Source organism: Chiroxiphia lanceolata, chromosome 2 (assembly GCF_009829145.1).
Source record: "Chiroxiphia lanceolata isolate bChiLan1 chromosome 2, bChiLan1.pri, whole genome shotgun sequence".
NCBI classification, from domain to species: Eukaryota; Metazoa; Chordata; class Aves; order Passeriformes; family Pipridae; genus Chiroxiphia; species Chiroxiphia lanceolata.
In genome coordinates this window covers 32,060,982-32,084,747 of record NC_045638.1, presented here as the reverse complement: position 1 = coordinate 32,084,747, position 23,766 = coordinate 32,060,982, and the positions used below count along the sequence as shown (strand labels likewise).

General features: G+C 39.9%; 1 protein-coding gene across 13 annotated transcripts in view; it reads right to left on the bottom strand.

Annotated features, from left to right (window-relative positions):
* The window catches only part of INPP4A (inositol polyphosphate-4-phosphatase type I A), a 124,222-nt gene that overhangs the window by 71,557 nt on the left and 28,899 nt on the right, over window positions 1–23,766 (bottom strand). For 9 of the 13 annotated variants that reach the window (XM_032679583.1, XM_032679577.1, XM_032679582.1 and 6 more), the window contains exon 3: window positions 3,051–3,111. The gene's annotated coding sequence lies outside the window, so the exon portion shown is untranslated. Of the gene's footprint in view, window positions 1–3,050; window positions 3,112–8,628; window positions 8,652–13,647; window positions 13,673–18,779; window positions 18,970–23,766 lie in introns of those variants that run through there. The other 4 variants (XM_032679573.1, XM_032679584.1, XM_032679574.1 and 1 more) reach the window with 4 other exon arrangements.

Genomic DNA, 23,766 nt, shown 5'->3' with positions numbered 1-23,766 from the left:
GGTTGGTTTAGATAGTTCGGATTAAGTGTTAATCCTCTCACTATGTTTTAGTGAAACAATTATTACTGAAATCCTCACTATGATTCTGTGGCAGTTCATCTATGTATCTCCCAAGGATAATGTTGAGATTATTAACAATTAGGTGCTTGAGATTTTGTAATTTAAACACTGTAACAACTTTAAAATTAAAAGGCAAACACAGGAGTAAAATTTTATGGTTTTGAATTGCATGCAAGCTTGGACAGGATAAAGTTCCATGCACTTTAAAGGGCTTGATGTAAAATACCATTTAATTCCAGAAAACCCTTAATTTGTTTTTGTGCTGGCACAGAATATAATACAGGTTAAATATCTGAAAAAAGAGACAAAACACTTAAAACATTTGATCTGCCTCCACCTTCTCCCTGACTCTGTGCCGTCCATAGCTGTTCTAATCAGCCATCTATCATCATGTCCTCTTACCCTTCTCTCTGTCCCTCTCCCTGCATTATGGCTCTATTCAATCTCATTATGCCTTCATTTAACATATTATTCACACATAGTCCTTCATCTCTGTCTTCACTGCTAAAAGCATAGTTAACTCTGTGGACCAGAATCAGCACTCTGAAAATCCCTTAATGGAATACAGAACATTATAGAAAGGCCAAGTGCCACACGTTATGCAGTAACTGCACATGTAGTTACTGCAATTATACACACCAATTCAGCATGGTGCATGAATCAATCCAGAACTAACAAGACAATGATGAACACTGTGGTCTAAGAAACAGGATCACTGCATGTTTAACACAACATGCTTTTATTAACAATCGCCTCTCTTTAGTCAGTCACCTGTGCAGTCTGTCCATTCATCACCTATACCAGTCTGTACTTTAGCAGGGCATGTTTTCTAGAGATGTCACCCAGAGAACTGACTGAAGAGAAAGCCTTGACTGTTACTTAGAAAGGGTCCCGTAACCTGTTTTATATACACATAAAGGAGCCTCAATCAAAAAGTTATGTGGAGCTTTACATATGAAACACTGAGTTTGACTCTAAATGAAGAAGGCACTAAATCTAAATCAGTGGAAAGAAAACATGCACCAAAATACCAAGCAAGCAGGCAAACAGAAGTGGGTGGCATTCTCTTTTCTTTCTCTCCTATTTTCTCTCCAGACCTACTCTAACACAAAGCTTCAAACAAGTTGTGTGATCTGATAAAATATGGAGTGGGTAGCACAGCCAGGGCCATATTTGAGAAACACATAATTAGGATGGTATTCTGTCCCTGTAGGGAGCCCCAAATGCTGTTTTTTTCCTCTATTGTTATGGATTTCTTTGAAAGTGTGGAGACAGACCCCACAGGGGAGAAGTCATAGCTGTCTTGGGGCAGAATGACAATTCTTTTTTAATTTCTTCAGTAAGAAGTAGCACTGAACTGGATGGAGATGCAGGAGTGCCTTGGGCATATTTTTTCCATTGTAGACAATGATTAATAGAAGAAAGATGATATGAATGACTAGTATTACTGCAATTCATTTTAAGTCACAATAAAGCTAGCAACAGGGTCTGGTAATGCTAATTTGCTGCTGGCAACTTCATCCCTCCCTTCTTGGGATGAAGAAGATCTGTAAGTGCATGCCTGATTGCCAAGTTGTTCTTCACTGAACAGTTCAAGATGGTGAAAGGAAAATATTACACATAAGCTCCTAGAGCATCCTGTTGTGCACTCTATTCCATTATGCCCCAATTAAATAACAGAGTCCGTGGTATCAGTTATTTGCTTTAATTTCAGATGTAGGCAGAATCACGGCAGCACACCTCGCTAGACTTCTCAGTACTTGATTCTCAGTCTGCATTAAGATACACATCTGATACAAGAAAAGCACGGCTGCAGGGGAAAGTGCATTTGCTGACTCTGTGTGCTTGATCTTACAAATGAATCTGATCTCCCTTAGCAGAAGCTGGGGAACAGCATCTCTAAGTTACTGCTATTCATCACTGACTCTACTGCACCATTCATTCTTTGCTGAACTTTGTAAAAGGGCACTGAGGGTACTACATCAGAGACTAGGGCACTGAGGATTCATCCTCAAGTCCTGCACATGGCTGTGAGTGTTACATTGACTAGGAGCATCTGGTTTCATCTCTTGCTGCCTCCTATCCCCAGAGCAGCAAAACCTCCTGCCTCTACTGTAAGACTCATTTTATTAGAGTCTGCTTCATACTGCCTTGCAGTTCAGGTCATATCCCACACATCATCAGCACGTGTGCCCCAACTTCTCCTACTCTCTGAAATACCAGAGGCAGCTGGTCAGCCCAACATACAGATGCTCCATGCACAGGAAGCAAGAAGAGTCCTATGACAGAACTTTGCTTGGAAACAAGTGGGCAAGAGTCTTCTCACTTCTGCTAACAGAACACAGATTCCCCTCTCAGGGCCTAGTAATGCAACTATCAGCCTCCTCACCTGCCACACCACAGGACATAAAGTAGTTCTTTCACTGTGGAGAAGTAAATACGTGACAAATGTTTGTGAAGTGCCCAACACGGTTCAGTTCCCACCCTGAAGGATACTGCCCTATGCTACAGCAATATGCAACGACAATAAAGGTAGAGCTTACTTCTTCCATCTCTGCTGCCCCGGGATGTTTAAGGAGAAAAATTAAAGAATGACCGTTTTGGTCTTATCGTAGAAAGGTGACAAATACTGGTCTTTCAGCATAGGCTGTACTTTAAACCTCTAAGACTTCCAGAAACACATCACTTGTTCAAATACAAACATATCATACCGTCACAAGCCATCAACCTATCTGAGCTTCTGTGGACAACACACCCAAACAAGAACAGAGAACGTCTGGCCACTATAATGAATTACCCACGGTACAAAACATAGGGCAAAAGCATGCCACCAATACCAGAACATAGGATCTTTTCAGCATGTCATTATTTCTGAGGCTGAAGATCCTTTAGATTTGTCTGCCTCTAAGTTAGGATGACTCTCTGAACCCTTGCATTCAGTGTCAACAGATGATCACACATTATAGTAGTAATCACTAAAATTATATTACCTTACTCCACCTTTCACAGATGAAAATTAGCATGTGTATCCAGTTCTTTTTTCAATAAAGTCTGAAAGACACAAAAAGGACAAATTGTTTCTGACTGAATAGATCCAAATAAACAGGCTAGTAGTACAGGAAATTTTTGGGGAGGTAAAGTAATAAAACCCACTAGAAACTGGTAAAAAATGCAGAGTGTTAACATTTTATAACATAGTTTCATTTGAAACAGAATTTGAACCGTGGATCAGTTCTGAGGAAAGAGAACATAACAATAAATTTGAAAGTGAAATTTCTGTTTTGCCTAAAACAGCTGCCACTATCCTAACATTTCACCTATGGTCTGTTCTCAGCCCCCATGGTGATCTTAAGACATGATCATTATTTTGGAAGGGTACTGCTCCAAATTTTCAATTCTACACTTTCTGAAATGATGCAAGTGCTGTGCTGCAACCCAACAGTACAGTGCTTTTTAGGGGTAAATTAGGAGCAGAGGGCATGAAGGCAGTTGGGGTGTTGGAAAGTACAAAACCTGTTGGGATGAAGAGTAAGGTGAGGTACACAGACAAAACTGGCACAGTGCTGTCCACATGGGGAACAGCCCATGGGATGAATTATCTCTACCAACTTGGTCACTACAAAAGCAAATCCAGAAGTAAAGTAACACGTAGTATAAAAAAAAAGTGGCAGATCAGGATGTGGGAGCAAACTGGAGAGCTAAGTATGGATGAATCTGATGAGTAATTGGCTGGGCTACAGGACAGTCCAAGACAGCAACCAGTTGAATACACTAGCTCATCTTCTCAGTGTCTTAACTTGAAGGCGAAAAAGAGACAGGCTTCTTCTAATGCAGTCCTATTAAAGTTACTATCTCCTGCTAGAGCCCAGACATATCATACCTCATACCATACCTCAGATATATCAGTTTTTAGTTCTTTTTTTTCCTAATGTCATGAAACTGGAACCACTAGTAACATTGTTTCATGCTTCCAAAAGTATTACAGAAAGAAAATAATGATTTATAAGTAACTACTTAACTGCACAACTGACACACCACACAAATTGGTCATTCAGTTTCACACCTCCACCTCTCTATTTACACTCAGAATTATAGAATAAAATCATTAACTCTCTATCGGGGAGGTAGCATATATCTCCATTGATCAAATTTTTTATCTTAAGGCCAAAACACAAACTTTTCAGCTAGTATGCTCTCCAGGGCAAGAGCAAGTATGATTTTCAAACTGAAATATCTGCCATTTTGTTTCAACAGAGCATGTTAGTAATCTGACTGTGGTACCACAAAACTGTGACAAGGCAACAGGTTCCTATGTAGAGAGGACGTTTCTCTAGTAAAATGTGTAGATGAGGCAAATATATAAATACATACAGTAAGATTAAGAAAGCTAAAGCTTTAATTTACAGAAAAATGCACTGACAGTCATAAGTAAAACACTCCTTAAAACATTAAATTCAGTGAAAATTTATACATAAAGCAGTGTTCAGATTTATGATGCAGTAATTAAAATGCAATTCCTCAGTTTACAGTGCTGCGTGTAAATAACATCAGTTACACTGCTGTGTAAATAACTGGAAAATCAATACTAAAGAAGAACCAGGACTGAAGTACAAGACAGAAGTTAAAAAGCACTAACACAAAACAGCACACTACAGACTAACAAGAACTTCCTCTACCATTTGGAAGTTTATCATTTGAGAAAAAACAAGAAGAAAGATCTCCGTGCCAGACAAGGCAGCCACAAAGAGAAAGGCTTATGAGGACAATGAAGAAGTAGTTTCTCCAAAAAATTGTTAAGCTCAGCAAAGTGGAAGCTGAGGAGAGCTACAACTTGCTGTTCAGAGATACATGACAAGGGCTAAACACCAGAGAGCTGTAAAAAGCACTAAGATAAATAGGGTGTTAACAAAATAACAAACCTAACTGGAATAATAGCAACCAAGAAAGCTGGTTTTGCCAAGGAAAAACTTATTTTCCATATAATAGAAGATTTCATCATCATCATGGCTGGGCTTTGCGAATGAATATTTGGGGAGGGCTCTACCCACGTTTGTCACAAGCACGCTGGTGGCTAAAAAGGCCAATACGAGACAGGCACGTCCGGTTGCAAAAGGCACAGCAGAAAGACTCCTTAGGTGGAATATTCTGCAAGGCACAAATCTTTCTGTGTTGTCTTTTCTCCTCAAGAGTGAACCTGCGTGCGTTCTCAAAAGCATCAGCAGCGTTATAAATAGTGTGTCTCCAGGCCTCCCAACTGGAGGCCAGAGTACACCAGTGATGTTGGTCAATATGGCCAAGGTTGAGATGATGTTTGAGGGAGTCCTTGTATCTTCTCTTTGGGGCTCCTCTCATGCGGCAGCCAGTAGCAAGTTCACCATAAAGCAAGATCTTAGGGAGGCAGTGGTCCTTCATCCTTGAGATGTGCCCTGCCCAACGCAGCTGTGATCTCAGCAACATGGTCTCAATACTTGTGATTGCTGCTTGTTCTAGAACAGATGTATTGGTCACATAATCTGACCAGTGGATGTTTAGGATTGTATGGAGACAGCGTTGATGAAAGTGTTCTAGGAGACGCAGGTGGTGGCGGTAGATGACCCATGATTCAGATCCATATAAGAGAGTAGACAGGACTATGGCTCTGTAAACACTGATCTTTGTACTTTTCTTCAGGTGTTTATTTTGCCAGACTCTTTTATGAAGTTTTCCTAAGGCACTATATGCCTTTGCTAACCTGTTGACTATCAATCTTACCATCCGAGGAGATGAGGTTACTTAGGTAATTAAACTGCTGGACTGATTTGAGCTCTGATTGGCCAATGGTGATATGGGGATGATGGAAGACTTCCTGAGGTACAGGTTGATAGAAAACTTCTGTCTTCTTTAAGCTGACTTTAAGTAGCCCAAAGAGCTCAGCAGCATCTGCAAAGCAGGATGTTAAATGCTGCAGAGTTGCTTCTGTGTGGGCAACAAGGGCATCGTCATCAGCATAGAGCAGCTCATGGACAAGATGGTTTAAGGTCTTGGTGTGGGCCTTCAGTCGCCTTAGGTTGAATAGACTTCCATCAGTACGATATCAAATGTAGATACCGTCCTGATCATTGAGGTCTGCCGTGGCCCTTTGGAGCATCATGCTGAAAAAGACTGTGAATAGGGTTGGTGCGAGAACGCAGCCTTGTTTCACACCATTAATTATTAGAAAGGGCTCAGAAAGTGCATTGCCATATCGGACTTGGCCGTGCTGATCCTCATGGACTGAGATGATCATTTTAAGGAACTTGGGGGGGGGGGGCAACCTAAATGTTCCAAAATCTGCCACAGACCTTTTCTGCTCACAGTATCGAAAGCCTTGGTGAGATCAACAAAGGTTACATAGAGACCTCCTGGATCTCTTGATTGTTTTCATGGAACTAGTCCTTGTTCTTCTTGAAGGAGAACCCTAAGGTTTCTTCAGAGGACTGCAGGATGTTGCTTTTAATATGGTGCCAAAGTGTTACAGGAGAGGTATCTGTAGATTCTGCGGAATGGTTATCAAGCCTGGTTTGAAGATTGGTCTGGAATTTGTTTCTCACTGTGGCTGATTGGAGATTGTTAACTTGGAGTCTCCTCCTTGGGATACTGCCCCTTTTAGGTTTGAATTTAAGATTGAGGTTAAGTTTACAGTGCACCAGTCGATGGTCTGTTTGGCATTCTGCACTGGGCATCACGTGGGTTTGGTGGACATCGCGGACATCTCTCCATCGCACCAAGACATAATCAGTCAGGTGCCAATGCTTAGATCTGGGGTGCATCCATGTTGTCTTCAGACTATTTTTCTGCTGAAAGATAGTATTAGTGATGGTGAGCTGTTGCTCCGCACAGAATTCTAGCAGAAGTCGACCACTATCGTTGCAGCTTCCAACACCATGCTTGCCTAATATTCCTTTCCAGGTTTCAAAATTCTTTCCTACTCTGGCGTTGAAATCACCAAGGATAATGATCTTATCATCTGCAGGAACCTTTTGGGTAAGGCAGTGCAGGTCGGAGTAAAACTTATCTTTTTCAGCAGGGTCAGCTTGGAGAGTTGGGGCATATATACTAAAGAGGACCACATGTTGCTTGTTGTGTAGTGGAAGGTGTAGGTAGATAATGTGGTCAGAATGACCTGTCAGCAGATTTTCGAGTTTAGGAACAAAAGAGTTTTTGATCATGAAGCCAACTCCTGAGAGATGCTTTTTGGTTCTGGGTTTACCTGACCAAAAGAGTGTGTAACCGGCACCCTGTTCTCTGAGGCTGCCTTCCTCGTGAAGGCGAACTTCACTGAGAGCAGCAGTGTCGATGTTGAGACATGACAGTTCATGGGTAATTAGGGTAGAAAGATGCTCAGGATGTCTGCTGTCCACAGAATCGAGCATGGTTCTGATGTTCCAGCATGCTAGAGTTAATTTGGGTACAAACAGAAGATTTATGTCACTGTTAAAACTAGACTCAATAACTCAGGAAACTCCATCCAGCCCTATGCTTTCTTGAACTCAGCAGCAAACCATCTAAAATTTCTTACAAAATTATACCTCTTCATAGAAATGGCCTATAAAGCAGCTCAAGTTTTGCTCTCTTCATTGTCCAAGGTGAAGGCAGAACAAACTTGAGGTTCATTTATATGACTGTCAGTTTAGATGAGAAGTTATAAAGCATTTTACTTACCCTGGCTTTTGAAGAGTCCCTCAACGAGGACAGAGACACTTGACATTATGTGGAGCTCTTTTCAGGGTTAAATGTGATATGCAAATTTTCGGCAAAAAATTCATATGCTATAATAAATCATTATTATTTTGGTAAATTCAGTGCAGGCACACAAAGTTCCAGTTTGGTATCCTTTATAATTTTGACTGCATTTATTTAGTATAGTTATTTTTTTATTTTTCCATTCTAAAAGCAAGGCATGTACTCTGAAAGCTCCCAGACACCATGAAAGCTACTCACAAGGCAAGCCATTGCCAGCTACAGTCACAAGATCAAGGACCTGCTACATTATAATCCTGTAATATACTGTACAATCATTCACCTTCAGGACATCTAATATAAATACTTAAATCTGGTCAGTTATTATTCATTTCATTCAAAATTAAGAAAATAACATGGCAGAAATGATAAAGGAACCTAAAAACTCTATTTACAACACTATGACAAAAAATGACTAGTTCTATGGCCACGGGCAAATCCCTTTCAACTCTGTGGCTCAGTTCACATACCTGTAAAATAGGCACAATGTGACCTAGTAATGACATCAAGTTTCTCTGCTGCCAAGTTATATTCATACCTTGCTCACTACCCTCAGGAAGTCACACCCATTTTGCAGAACATTTGCACTGAGATTAGCAATGTCTTTTAAAAGCAGCCCATCAGTAAGATTTTTTAAAAAATATTGCAACTTCTGCAGAGCAGGCAAGACCTCCCTACTGATTATCTCTGTAAGTTCTACCCTCCTGCAGATGCCCTCCTGCTCTGCACCCCATTCTAAAAGCAACTTTGGTTCTTCAACTACATTTCTACATATTTTAATGGCACTCCAATTCTGTTGCGCTTTGGTACCTGATCAAGAACCATCAAACTGCTAGCTTTAGCCATAACAACTGAACTGAAGACCAGTAGTACCTGCCCAGGTAGGAGATGCCCAGAGACTCCAATGGCACTTGTATATGAACAGTTCTAACTGTGCACCAACTCAAGGCCCCCCTTCTCACCTTACATTGTAGAGTTTTAACATTACACTGTCCTGTAACAGCAGCAAAACCACAGCAGAGTCTGGTAATGCACTGCTGCAGACCACACCAAAGCACCATCTTCTTGACGTGTCCTGCCTCTGGCCTTTTGCATTAAGAGATGATAAGAGGAAAAAAAGGATTTTATTAAAGACTGCAGCATGCTTTGGCTTAATTAGAACCATACAGAAATTGTTCTGCAATCAACTGGTGAGGGCAGTTCAAACCTTAAGTGCTCACTGTTAGATTTTAAAAGCCACTCAGATCCTTCGCTGTAAGGAAATGATATACAGTGAGATTTTTTTTCCTCCCCAATTGTCTGTACTTGCAACAAGGGTTACCACACAAACTGAGGAGAACACCATTTCTCAATCAAATCTGCCACACCATTATTCCAAAATACTGCAGAAAGTGAAGCATGTAACACTATTTTCCGTGGAGGAACATCAAAGTGTTATAAAAAACAAACATAACAGGGAGTATACACGCCCTCATTGGAAATCCCTCACTTTCTCCTCCAGCTTCCCTTCTTCCCTCTTTCTGACTCACTGGACAGCAGTTAAATAATTCCAAGAAGGAAGGAACAATTAATTCTTTTCCATTGCAATTAAATGTGGTGGCAACATCTCTGAAGTGTACCTGCAACCCATGACACCAGGTTTGATTTTGTCTATTAGTTAAGCACAGAAAAACAGAGCTACTTTGACCAGAGCCTAGTTTTGACAGCTTTCATCCAAGTACACTCCAACAGATTTGCTATTTCCATGAGAGCTGAGCCAATCTAAGCTATTGCCTCCCATTGCTTGTCCTAACTTTTCCCCTCCTCCTGTCTGTCACCAAAATGGCACAAGTTGGCATGTTGGTATGACCTCAACTTCTTAAAAAAAAAAAAAAAAAAAAAAAGAGATAGAACCAAGATGGGGAAGGACTGTTCAAATCTGAGGAGCAAGAACCTCTGCAGCAGACAAGCAGCTGAGAATGAACCACACGACCGTAGAGCTGCAAACTAATGCTCATTCAAAGCAAGCGGTCAGGCCCAACATAACTCAGAAGACATTTCCTGTAAATGTATTTTAAAGACTCATGTTTCCAATAATCAGCCTACAAACTCAGGAAGCATGTTCTTTTTCTAGGTCAAAATAGCTATGACCCCTGCTACAAGTCACAAGCAGACAGAAAGCAGAATATATGGTGTATCCTGCCGTGCTCTGTCTGATCTTCTCCTTTGCCTTGTGGTAAATAAAATACAGCATTCTTAAAACTCTTTAAAAACTATATATGATTTCCTGAAGTTTTTCCTCATTCCCCATTTTGAAATAACAGTCTTCAGGATTTTAAAGAACATAAACTCACTTTACTCTCAGCAAATTATCATTATGATCAATTTGGCAACTCTTTTTGCAGTACTAACTTACACAAGATGCTAGCACCATTACATCCAAATATGCCTTGCACAAAAAGAGGACACTTGCCTTGATCTGACTTCCCTAGAATTATTTCAGATTTGTTTGCATTATGTATGCAACCTGTACTTAAACAACATTAAAGTTTTATCTATTTTCAGCTCCTGGTTGTGAAGAAAGACAACACACATCTGCGACTATCACTGACTGCATCAGTGCTTTAACATTCCTAATGCTGGGATGTGTTCCTGAATGAATCACAACAGAAACACAGGTACCTTGCTCTGCACCTGATTTTCATGGAAAGAAAACCATAGCACACAGCAATACCTCCCCCGGTTGAACAAATATAGAGTCAGAACCCAGAGCACACCTCAACATTAGGTCTGTTCCTCACCACTGTCACATACGCACCTCCACAAATCAGTCTAGATAAAGAGCGCAGTCCTACGAAATGGGAAGACAGGAAAAGAAGATTAAAAGAGACAGTCTCAAGGTCAAACTGGTTTGAACAAGTGGATCCTGTATTTCATATTCTACTTTACATATTAAAGAGAAGTCATGGTTTGATATTACAAACAGTATCAATCCAATCACCTACTACCTGCTTATGCAGAAAAGATGACGTGACAATCCAGGACCATGGTGCATCAACTTGAATAGTTTTTAATACTGTTTACAGTAAATTAATGACGTCCAGTATCTAAAACTCTCACTCCCTTCTTTCATTTGTTTTATCAGTGTCACAGTAAGAGACATTTTACTTAGCTACCAAATGTCCACATGCCTGTCTTCAATTTTTTTTCTCGTGGGAGGCAATGTTTTCAGGCTAGATAATATTCCATTGTAAAATTAAACATTCAAGTAGCAATGGCTGAAAATTATCTTCATGCAGTGCAACCAAATGATAATTTTCTGAGGGTGTTCAGTTTTACACAAATTGCTGAGATGTCATTGCCATTAGCAGGGGTTTTCTTTACTGCATTGACCTTGTAATGCAGACATATTTTATGAACCCCTAAATGCAACTTGAAAGCTGATGTAAATGGCAACATTGGGCACTCCAGTCATGAAATGTGCAGCACAGTACAGGGTAATCTAGGCAGTATTATTAATTTTTGCATATAAATAGTCACAAATTTACTGTGAAGACACTGTTTTCTTGAATCTTAGAAATATGAATCACAAAGGAATGGGGGGGGGAAGGGTAAGTTGTAGGGAAGTTGGGAAAGATGTCACACTTTCAAAAAATAAATATTGCAAACTATTACATTCGTCATCAGCTACCACAGCCCTCCCAAGTGCCTATTTAACACATCCCTTCAAAGAAGCCTTTTAGATGTCTGCAAATATTGCTGGTGACAATACAGCACTGTGCTAGGAAGAAACGGCTCTTCCCATTTATCCTGGATGTCTTGCTCATGATAGTAAGGGGTATCAAAATCTTCACACAAATTGAGTCAAATTCTTGAGACATCTTCTTGTCTCCTCATCACAAATATAACACCATCTAAGCAGATCTTCACTGGTAAGACCTGGCCTCCATTTGTCTTTCTTCTAAATTTTATGTAAAATTGCTATTTAAAGACACCACTGTTTTTTTAAAGAGACAATTCTTCCATGTGTCAAAGTTTTTTGTCCCTCAATAAAATCCTACCAGTGGCACCGTGTTACACGTTTTGACTTTCCATTAAATTAAAGGCTGTGATGTCTATATATCTGAAATATGAATCCCACAATGAGCACAGGAAAGAACATTTAGTTCTTCTTGAGCTATTAAGAAATACTTGCACCTCACAAAAAAGTCAAAGCATTTACAATGAAGTAAAAACTGAGACACCATGGGTGTTGAAGCCAAGCCCCTCCCTTCCTCGGTTCACACACACACAGACGCTGGGAGTCTCCCCTCACTTCCAAGCACAAAAGCAGCTGTTTCCTTCATGCTCTCCCTGTGCAAATGGAAGTTTATCCTTCCACGTGCCCAACCAGGTCCCCCCCTCTCACTGCTCTCCGTACCTTGAAGGTGCTCATCCCTTTCCATATCCCCATGCAGTGAAATGACATGGTGTCTTCAAAAGGCAGTAATACTCATGAGTATTCAATCACAAAAGATGTCAGTAAAAAGCAGGCAACAATAAAGGATGTAATTTCATCATATAGCAATAAATGTGACAAATTAACGTTGTGCCACGGGAGACAATTCTGACTGTATTTCACTCTGATCCCTCCAGCCATGGCTTTGTGGAGCTCATCAAAATAAGCCTATTGAGCACCTCCTGCAATGGTAGTGGTGGTTTCACTCCAGAGACCACAGGTTTCACTCCAGAGACCACCATCGAAGCATGGATTAAATGCCGTCAACACAACTCCCTTCAATTCAACTCCCACTTCTTACTTAAATTTATAACATTGCCTACATCCTTAAGTGGATATTTCTAGTTAACATGTATTTTAGTGAAAGTGCTGTAGATAAACTGATTGTAAAAATTGTTGGTGAACATTCAGTAAAGATGGCAAAGCCCTGCAGGATTTCTCACAGGAGCCTCTGTAAGACACCACATCACTTCAAGACAAACTTACAACTAAAACTTCATTTAATTTGCTTCTGTCCAGTAATAAGCAATACCTAGTGTTGGGAAAAAGTAAATTACATGATGTATAAATTCTTATGCTAATTTTTAAATTCTAAAAATGACCAATCTGTAAACATAAACACTCTCAAGTTACTTTTTGATATAAGACAACAAGCAATTTCTCTGAAATTCCTATATTTGAGATCAAATTTGTCCCAGTTCCCTTCTATTCCTGACCTGAACTGCAGAATTCATAGGAGAGCAGCCAAGAGAATCCCATCTAATTCTCCATTAGTCTTTCTTTACAAAGTCCATTTCTGGTCTAGTTTGCAAGTCTGCCTCACTGCATATGTACCAGCAAAAGAGTAGCCACTTTTCCATGAAACTTTTCTGCATAAAATCACTATCCTGTAGAAGGATCAATGTTTTTCATACCATGTTTTCATCAGAATCTACAAAGCAATGGGAAAATGATAAGAAATCTTTCTTATGTAGGCAAAACCACAAAGGCCACATTCTTCCTATTAGTCACTACCTCCTGTTTACCAAAATTGAAAGTCATCTGCTTATCTAAGGAACAGAGAATAATTTGATGAACTTTTCCCAGACACCCACATTCGAGGGGCTTATGACAGAAAGACCTCACTCTAGCCAGCTTAGTTGCATGCATTTTTATGCCATGTATTTACAGCCACATTATTTAGTGATAGGAATATTCGTGACACAATCCTTTTCATACAAATTCTCCATGCTATCATACAGAGCTCAAAAGAGCTCTTCCTGAAAGCTTTCCTGAAACAACAGAAGACACTGTCAGTATGGTATTATTTATTTCACGTCCTTCTATGTGCATGAAACGAATCAATATTTTACCATGCTGGTCCATATGTTCTCAGGAGAAACCCTCGCAGCTGCTTGACAGAAATAACATCGATGCCAGGGAAAAAAATTAATCTTTTGCTTTGAAGTTGGACTATTAGTGTCTATTTCTGAAATGAGACAGAAGAAATCTTTTATAGCAGTTTCTATTTTATGAATCTGGGACTTATAATACATTCACCCATCACACACAGGAAACCTGATGAAGTTATTGGTTTTTCAGTACAATCCAAAATGTTGTAATGCTGTCTTCTTCTTTTTTTGTTTTTAAAGCAGATTTGCTGCCCAAATAACCTGCAGAAATGAACATACTCTGTTATTCACTTCTGCCTGTAGCTGCTTTGCCATCTGGCACTAGCAACTATTTATCTAAAGAGTAAATTTGAATTAAGGATCATGAACCTGCTCCTTTTAAATTGTTTCACCTGAACACAGAAGGTCAATTCACAGTTATGTGAGACATCAAACCTACCAATTCACTGCCATGTATTTAAGTCAATACAGCAGAATCAGAGGTACTCTGCTGCTTTAAAAGGCAAAGCATCAAACTGAGATGAAAACTGAGCTAATCCTAGATTTTTGTGTCCCTATAAAATACCAGGAGAATTCTGCACAGAAATAACATAACCCTGCCCATAATCTCACTTAACCAGAGCAAAATGAACTATTCTGATCCTTACACTGGCTCTGACTCCAGAGCAGGGCAGGGAGACTACAGTCATGAAGGACTGGTCAAGTGGAAACTCACACCCTGAAGGCAAATAAAAGGACCATCACTGCTATATTCAGAGTACAGGCTGTATCCTTCACTCTTTATTTAAACTAGCACATGCTTAATACACAAAGGTTTGAACAGACAAAAATTGAGACTGTGACTTTTTCTGTGTGATACAAAAGCTCATGCAATGCAATGAGGTGAGAGCCCCTCTAACAGTTCAGGCCTTCCAGGGCAAATAGGACGCGTTCACCACCTCTCTGCGTCCCCCTGCTTGAACTGCTCCAGGGTTAAGTGAGGAGCTTTTCGGGACACAGCAGAAACACAGATTTAACAGTTCTTTCCCCCTCCTCTTTAAAACCAGGCAACAAATGTAATCTAAATAAGATTCCTGTTCTTCACAGAACAGGAAGAGGGACCAAAGGGATGCCCTCTAGACACACACACATTTACAAGATCCCCAAAATAACTGATGTAAAAATTGTCATCTCTAAAAATTATGCAAATAAAAAGAATTCCCCAACAAAGAAGATGGTTCACAATTGTGAACAGTGCTATTCATACTGTTCATGTGCAAGGATTTTATTCTAGTATTACTCCAGTTTACATGGGCTTATTTCTAACATGCAAAAAAAGAAAAAAAAACTTGAAAAAGGAATCAACTTATACAGACTTTTCCCCTCCCTCCATTTCAAATTCCACTTTGAAAACAGAAATGCTGTTCTGTTCTATTCTGTGACAAGGATGTACTACACAAACACTAATATACTGCTGTTTTTTCATATACTGCAGTGTCCTTTTTCAGGAAGTCAAATAGTAAATCACTATAGAAAATATCACAACCTTTTTTTTTGTGGGAAAATAATAGAAATCCTTATTCAGTACATGAACCACCTTTTACTCTGTGTAAAACAGAGTATTTAATACAGCAGTGGTACGGTTTGGGTTGATCATTAGGCTAAATTGTAATACAAAAAAAAAATCACCCATATTAAAGATTACTCATACAAGTTCATTTCTATTACAAGACTGGATTTCCCCTAAGTTCTTCACCAGCCATTTAGCAAGGCTAGTTATAAATCATCACTGATGTCGCTTTTGTGCAAAACAAGAGAGTAAGTACTTCCCCTCATTAGAGGTCTCAGAGCTTCAAGAATTTTGTAGAAATGCTTTATTTATTTTCTCTGTGCCCCTCATTTCTCCACTTTCTACCCACAGCAACAGCTGTGTTTCCTGCAGAGTCATTTCCGCCTGTCACGGCAGGGAGAGGTAGAACAACATGCCCAAGGACAATGCCACTGTCCGTTTTGAAACTTCTGCTCAAGGACTGAGAAAGCAGAACATGTAAGAGATCAGAGTTAATCCAGCAGCATTGCTTCCCAACTGCCAGGAAGGCTGATGAAGGGCTCAGAATAACAAGGTTAGGGCATGGCCACAAAATAAGTCACAGAAAAAAAAGCAGCAGGTTTTACAAAGGAAAAAAAAAAAAAAACAAATAAAGGACAGCTGAACACCCCACCCTGTTGTTTGTGACACAAGCAGCACAGGGGCAAAAGGGAAGAGCTGAATTTCATAAGCTTTGCATCATTTAAGGCTTGCCTACGTGGAAAAACTACCAAGGGGAGAGAATCATGAAACAGGTTACACCAGAGGACCTCAAGTGAGAATCAAAAACAGGGCTTAAATTTCGGCAGGAAGTTCAAAAAAGCTTTAGCAAGGGCAGAGATAACAAAACATGGCTCTGTAGAGACATGCAGAGATGAGAAAAACAGCCATGATATCCTGTAGGCAAGGAACAGGAGTGAAGAACAGTAAGCTGGGATCTTCTGCTTGGCTTCACAGAAAAGAAAGGCCAAGGAGATCATGAACTCTCACAGTTCAAGTCCTGTCAAAAGTACCAGTGAAATAATCCCCATAGCTTCTGGCATTTGTTACCTTTGCAGACTGATGCAAAGCCAACTTAAGGTAACAAAAACTAACTTTCAGAGGGCCTAGAGGGCAGGTTTCCACAATACCTCTTATACTTAACTACAAAGTCCCGGCATAGAAGGATCAGATCTATCTGGTTTCTTTGCACTTAACACAGATATGATCCCTTCCCTGCACCTTGGATATTTATGTTTTCAGTTGTAACTTATTAATATATCCCAAAGAAGGCATATAATGATTGATATAATAGCACAACAATCACTACTAAAATTGCCTTAGTTCTTCCCAGAACCTCTCCAACTGTCCAGCTATCTTGCAAGATTGGACTTTTTGTTCTTTTTTTCAGCTGATGTTCTTCTTTCAGGTGACGTTCTTTTCCACTTAATTGCATTCCAGCGGCAGACAGAGGGACATAGCAGGCAGCATGAGAATGACAGGAATCAGAGGGAGTTCTCTCTGGCAGGCAACTCTTGCACAAAGAGTTTATGGACAAGTAGGAGGGAGAGGATGTCTTCAGGGTTGTGTTGACTCAGGGGCTGTCATCCTGGTCTTTAGATGTGAAGCATGTTTTTCAAATGTCTTTTAAAAATCATTAACTGCACCCCCAATGCATTAATAAAGAAATTACATAAACTTAACTGAATATAATTGAGTTTTATTAAAATAAATTATTTGTTCTCTTTTGACATAATACAGAATTTGTAGTGTAAATTCATATATGCTTAAAGGCAATCATGAATGCAAACACAATTCCAACAGAATCTTGGAAAACAATAATTCAGATACAAATCAGTGTAAAAATTAAGACTGCAGAGACTGTTTTATTTCTACTTGTTTGGATTTGGAAGGGGAAGGAAAGACTGTCATGTGCCAGAAGTTTGTTAGTGAACAGTCCCAAAATCAAGCCTAATATTGTTAAAACTAGCCTGTATTTATAATGCTGTAACATGAGAAATATTGTATATCAGAAACATAAATAATTAAAATTAGTCACCAAAATGTTGCTCTGGGAGGTGGGTGTCCCTGAGTGCCTTTGCTTGAAAAGCTTCTCTCACACTGTAGTTTTCCAAGTTGGATGTCACAAGAAGTATGAAGATACCACAAATGCACTAACAAACCTTACTTTACATTTTATTAAGAAACCTAATATATTTTAAAAGAGAAAGTAACATCAAATCTAGTTAATTCATAGCAATTAACCGTGCATCAGCAAATGCTATAAATTAAGAAACAGAAGAACCTAAAGCATGCTGTCATTTTTAAATGCCCTTACTACAGCACCAAATTTTTTGAGATGAGAAAATAGTGGCCATTTTTATGTAAATTCTACAAGGAAATTAGTGATAATTTCAAGTACCTGAAAGTAAGCTAGTAAATGACTGGGTTTTGAAAATACCCTCATTCTCTCATTCTGAAAATAACACACAAGATAACAGGCTCCTTTGTTACTAAAAGCAGCTGCCAACCTCACTGTAACATGCACTTTCAAAGGACACTGCCTTCCAAATCCAAAATAAATGGGGGGGGGAAGTAAAAAGGAAAGAAAGAAGAAATAAGATAAATTCACTATTGCAGTTCAAAATCAGAATCCCTAACTTATAAAATTTCTTGTGGGGAATATAGCAAAGGCTCGAGACTCAGTGAATTCTACACAAGAATAATAAGCAATACCAGTCAAAACTACATTAAAATTACAGCATCAGAGTGCATAAAACAGCAGTAAGGCCACTACAAACAAATGTTTTATCCACTTTGCACATGTCAACGCTAACTAGAAAACTAGAATATGTCCCACTTTTTGCATATAACGAATTGTAAGAACAGGGCACACGTGTGTGTGTGTGTGTGTATATATATGTATATATACATATATATATATATGGGCTTTTAGTGGCACAAGATGAAAACTACCTCAATATCTGGATGTATCGTTTACAGTATTCGAAGAAACTATTTACATCCAGGCACTGCACGGATCACATGCACAGTCTCAGCCTGATTGCTGAAGGCAAAACAACACCATGATTCTAAAGGTAAACAATTGTTTTGCTACTTGTAATGCCACTGATTTTTATTCTAGTGACACAGAAATTTGGAAGTCAGTAAATGCAGCTTTAAGCAAGAACTAGAGAACTGCAGTGCTCTCCAAAGAACAGAGAGCTGCTTAAAAACTAATTGTTTCCCTTGCCCTACCATCTAGCAGCACTGTTTCTTCAAAAGAGGTCTTCTGTCCTTAACATGGCTGCCATGCCTTACATAACATCAATGAATGAGAATATAGTTATTTTGTTTCCTAGGACTCACGCTGCCCATTAGCCATATGATTCTCCATATGGCACAGCAAACAGTCGAGACAAAGCTTTGCAGTAACGCAGTGCCGATGATCAGCATCCTCTGAGAATAACAGCAGCAGAAATTCAGACTTTACGAGCTCCAAATTCCTTTTTATGTATTTTTCTAGTAAACAAACAGGAATTCTTACCTTATGAAAACAACAGTAATAATAACGGTGCTCAGCATAGCTTCCTGTCTGTCATCTGCACTCGTAAAAAAAAATCTTGGTGCAACTGTCTGCTGCAGCAGGTAATCAATAATATAACCTGCTTCTTCTGTTGCCAGAGCTGCTCCATCTGAACGCTAGCTAACGTGAACACTGTCAGTGTGAGTCATACCAGTGACTCAGAGCAGATGCAGAGCTGCAGGAGGAGTTTAAGTTTCAAGGCTCCCTCTTGGTCCCTTGCTCCTGCTTTCTGTTGCGCAGGCACTCACTGTCTGCCTGTGCATCTGTGTGTGCCTGCAGACTGCCCCAGCTTATTCTTTCAGCAGCAAGTTTAATTTCATCCTCTACATAATCAGGGAGGGGGGGGGGGAGGTTTGGTTTGGATTTTGTGGTTTGTCTTTTTCCCCCAGAACAGCAATTCTGTTTCTTTCTTCACCACAAATATATTTATCATGAATGCAAAAGCTTGCTCTGCAAACCAAGTCAATACCATGCTTTGTGAGGTGATGTGCTACTACAAGATACTTGTATGCTCACACCTCACATCAAGACTAAGAGAAGAACTCAAAAACCCCAGGAAAGATTCTAAACCAAAATTATTCAGTCTGGGCAATATCAATGTATCGTGACAACTTTATACCAAAGTGTCTCTGATTTGATCAAGTACTCTGGAGAGGGCAAATTTGGTCTCAAATGCAGTGAGATGAAAGAACTGTAGGAAGGACTCATGAGCAGAAACCCTGTGTGCCTGACACCAGTTTAGCAGGGATAAGAGCCTACAGGAGAAGAGAATAGCTACATTACAGACAGGAGTAGCACATTTGGGTTCAGGGCTGAGTTCCGGCAGCCTCCCCCACAGCTATCCCTGTGGCTAGGTACTGATCACCTAGTCAAACAAGCATTTTGATTACCTATTTCACAGGCCTGCCAGCCTCCCTACCACAAAACACTGAGAACAGGCATCATGAATCCAAAGCTAGGCACTGAATACTGGACAGTGTTGATATGCTGTGCTGCACTGATCACACGTATTTCTGAAAGGCACAGCAGTTGTAGTGTTGAACAGATCTAGACTTCCACAGAGGCAGATGAAGCCCTCTACTACTGAGCCACCACGTCAACCACATGGAAACAAATCATGGTGAGATGAATTAAGCAAGTATTGTCAAAAGAAGCTGCTGGCCCAAGGAAGAACGCCATTAAAATCCACAGACCTGATTAACAGTCATTCATATAAACATCCCAGACAGTTTGGGAAAAAAGCACTTGGTTTATGTCAAAGCATTTACAGCAGAACATCTTTCCTCATACTTAGCAAATATCCAGTTGGCTATCACCCAGATAAACAGATTTGTGTTGAGATTTCTCATGCAAAGGCTAATATCAAAGCATGACTTTCATGGTTCTGTGGGGTTTTTTTCATTTTAAAGAATTCCTTCTTCTGTAAGGCCCAATCAAATGAAAGGTATGCCAGCTCAATACAAGTATCTGCACAGCACTCTTCAGTACTGAATCTGGTTGTTAAAACCACTCAACAAACTTCGTACTATTGATGGCGAATGTTTACTCCATGTATCTCAAAGCAGCCAAGAACACTGCCTTGGCAGAGATCAAGAGACAAGAAAGAATCAAGCTGAGCAAAACAATCCTTGAAGCATGCTAATGGAGATAACATAAACAAAGGGGATAAAGAATATCTGGTATCTGTGAAGGTACACTGAATTAAACTCTTTTCCCCTAAAAATATTAGCATTCTATCACTTGGAAAATCTTCTGTTGAATCCCACCCTTTTTCCCAATTTACTAATGACAGTAACCTTTGCTCCTGTCAAGCTTTCGAGGCTTTATTTTTGTGCGTTAAATGCCTGAATAGGCAGAAGAATGCTAAAAACCACAGCATGTCAGAGAAAAAAAAAACAAAACACAAAAAACACAACAGCAGCACCAAAAAACAAGCCAAGACCCCCGAGATTTTAAACAGGAAAACTAACAGCAAGGCCATGGTCCAAATGGCCTCTGTTACACAGACAGAGAAGACAGAACTGAAGACAAAATTGGATCATACTTCAAATATCTGGGGATTTGGAGGATGGAGTTTTTTTCCTTTTGGGGGTGTGTGGTTGTGGGTTTTGTCTGGATGGGATGAAATTGTATATCTACATTGAATTTTGTGCTGCTGTCCATTTAAGAGCATAGATGTGCATGACAACTGACTCAAAGAAAAGAGCTGTTAAAGGCCTCAAAGTGATAAAACACACCAAAAGTGAGCACGCACTGTCTACAGTGCACATACTTGCCTTACCTGCAAAGGACCCCATCTACAAATCAGAAGTGATTTAGCTGCTCTAGGCAGCAGTTTCTTATTGCCTACTTGATCAGTCATCTTCGTTGGACCTCTTGTAGTTGAAATGGTTTGGATTGTGAGTTAAAAAGTGGGAAAATCTGAAGCTTCTTACCCCAACAGAGGTAAAGGTACACAGATGTGGGATGAAATCTTGAACAGAAATTTAGTACAGCCTTCTAAACTAACCACTGCTGTAAGAGGTTCTGCATTAAGAGGCAGTGTAGACTACAGATAGTTTTTACCTTTTCTCCTTTCGGAAATAAGAAAGGAAAGGCCTTTCTATAGTACCTATTAAAAATGGTACTAGACTAAAGAACCTTTTTCCTCCTCATCATCTTCCTGTCTCCAGGAATTAGTTTGGAAATTTTTTTAAAAGTCATCATTAAGCCACCAATGGTGGAAATGGTTTCCCACAGCCTATTCCAGATTGTCAGATTTCTTATTAACCTGGTTTCTCGTGAAAGCTCAGAGTCCAGTCAGATTGTTGTTACTGAGAACACCAACCTCAACTCTCATTCCTGAGCCTTTTTCTTCTTAGCTTACAATGTCCTGGGGAGGGGAGGGAATGGAAAAAAATAAAAAAAGCATTCATTTTCTTCAAGGGCAGAGCTGGCTCCCAATGCAATAAAGTAACAGAGGCAGACTGAGGACCCCTGCCAGTATCCTCCTGCCCTCACCATCCTAGCCTTCCAGTGATCTTTCCAACAGCTACATTCTCTGCTGCATTCTAATGTTCTGTAGCCTTGTTTTTCTGAGCCCTGTGGAAAGCTGGGATTTCAGATACTAATTTTTGAGGAGCACTGACACACATTTTCAAAACAAAAAGCTGAGCTAATTTCCTGAACAGACTCACATTCTGTTTACTGTTGATACGGGCATTACAGTACTCACCGGGGAGCAGCCATGCATGGAGGTGAGCATGAAGCATACACAGAGTAGAAGACACACACTCTAGAAGTATGTATTTTGAAAATACATATAGGCAAAAAGTTGAGAAGATACATATTCTTTGCATTATCTTACAAACACAGCTAACTGACTTGACACACGTCCACAGCAAAGCTAAATTCAGAAACTAGATTTCAGCGTCTTGCTCACCTGACCATCAGACTTCCCTTTCGGTGCATCTCAGTTGTAGGTTCCTTTCTGCCAGCTAATTACCTTTCATGGGTATTTTGATATGCTATGACAACAGCATTGTTTGCTTCTCAGGAAAATTAAGACTCCTACTGGGAAAAGCATCAGAACAAGAATCTTTATCCTGCACAGACAGTGAACAGAGGAAGCCACACATGAAAGCAGAGCTTTAGTGATTAGGTATGGGAGGAGGGAAGAGGAGACATCATTCATCAATGTCTTGATAGCATCCTGCATCCCTCTAAAAAGCAGTTAGCAAAGCAACTTTTAAGAGGATGTGGGAAACCATTTCCATCACACAAGTACATCTCTTCACTGAGACCACCTCCTCAAGTTACTGCTATAGCTATGACCCACGTAAAATATATTTTCTATTTCTAACAACCTAAAGCTACATAGCCAGCACTGGGAAGAGACTACAAAGTGAGAATCTCCCTGTAACACACTGTATGCAGATCTCACAGGGAGGGAGTTCCTGCACATCCAGTGAAAATGCAAAACACAACCTAAATGCCCAGTTCCTCTTCGTGCTCTGTTCTCAGCAGATGAAACAACAGACTCTGAAAGACTAAGATCAGAGAAATCAGCCAAAACAAGACAAGGACAATGTATCTCATAGCAACAAAGATGTACTGACCATATGAGACTATTTTACAGACACTGCTGTGGCTCCTGCATTTTACATTTGCTGCATGTGAAAGCTTGCTTGGGAAAGAAGGACTCCCCAGATTGCACTTGATGTCAGCATAGCGTCAGCTGATCTTTTGGCAGCCAGCCTGCTCACAGCTATCCACTTCTGCTCTCTTTTTAATGCTAACATCTGTCCATGTTTTGCATTGACAGAAAAGGTCAGCAAGACCCTAATGACACATTAAACCTGATAATCAGATGCACCATTTGCAACTACCATGTGCAAGGTCTCATTCCCCTTATATTCAGAGCTCGGCTTTTTCCTGAAAAAACCCAATACAGTGCAAGTGCAGAATTATCTGTAATCTCCAATCTTATATATACACCATAGAGTTCAGTTTGGATAACTAAAAGCATGTCAGAAGACACCTGGTCTCCCCAGGCTTCCAAGAAAATGAAAATTTGTTCTATCAATATAGACACAAGTTTTCCGAATCCAAACAATCTTTATTTTTCTCTACAATGCACAACTACCTCTCTATTATAAATCAGCATGCCCCATTTTCTGCACTCACACAATTGTTTCAATTGAAAACTGACCTGTGAATCCTAACAAAAGAGACACCCAGACCCGGGTATAAACCCATTTTGAGGCAAGCGTGTTACTGCCTGACTTACCACAGATCCTCACATTGTGTAACAAAATCATATACTCTGACGGGTATTCTTTACATCCACTCATTTTGCTCATTCAATACACTCTATACATTTTCAGACTGAAATTTCTCCTCTTGTCTTCACAATGCAGGACTTGCTGGTGATCTATGACTGGTAGGTTCTTCAACGCCTCAGAAAGAA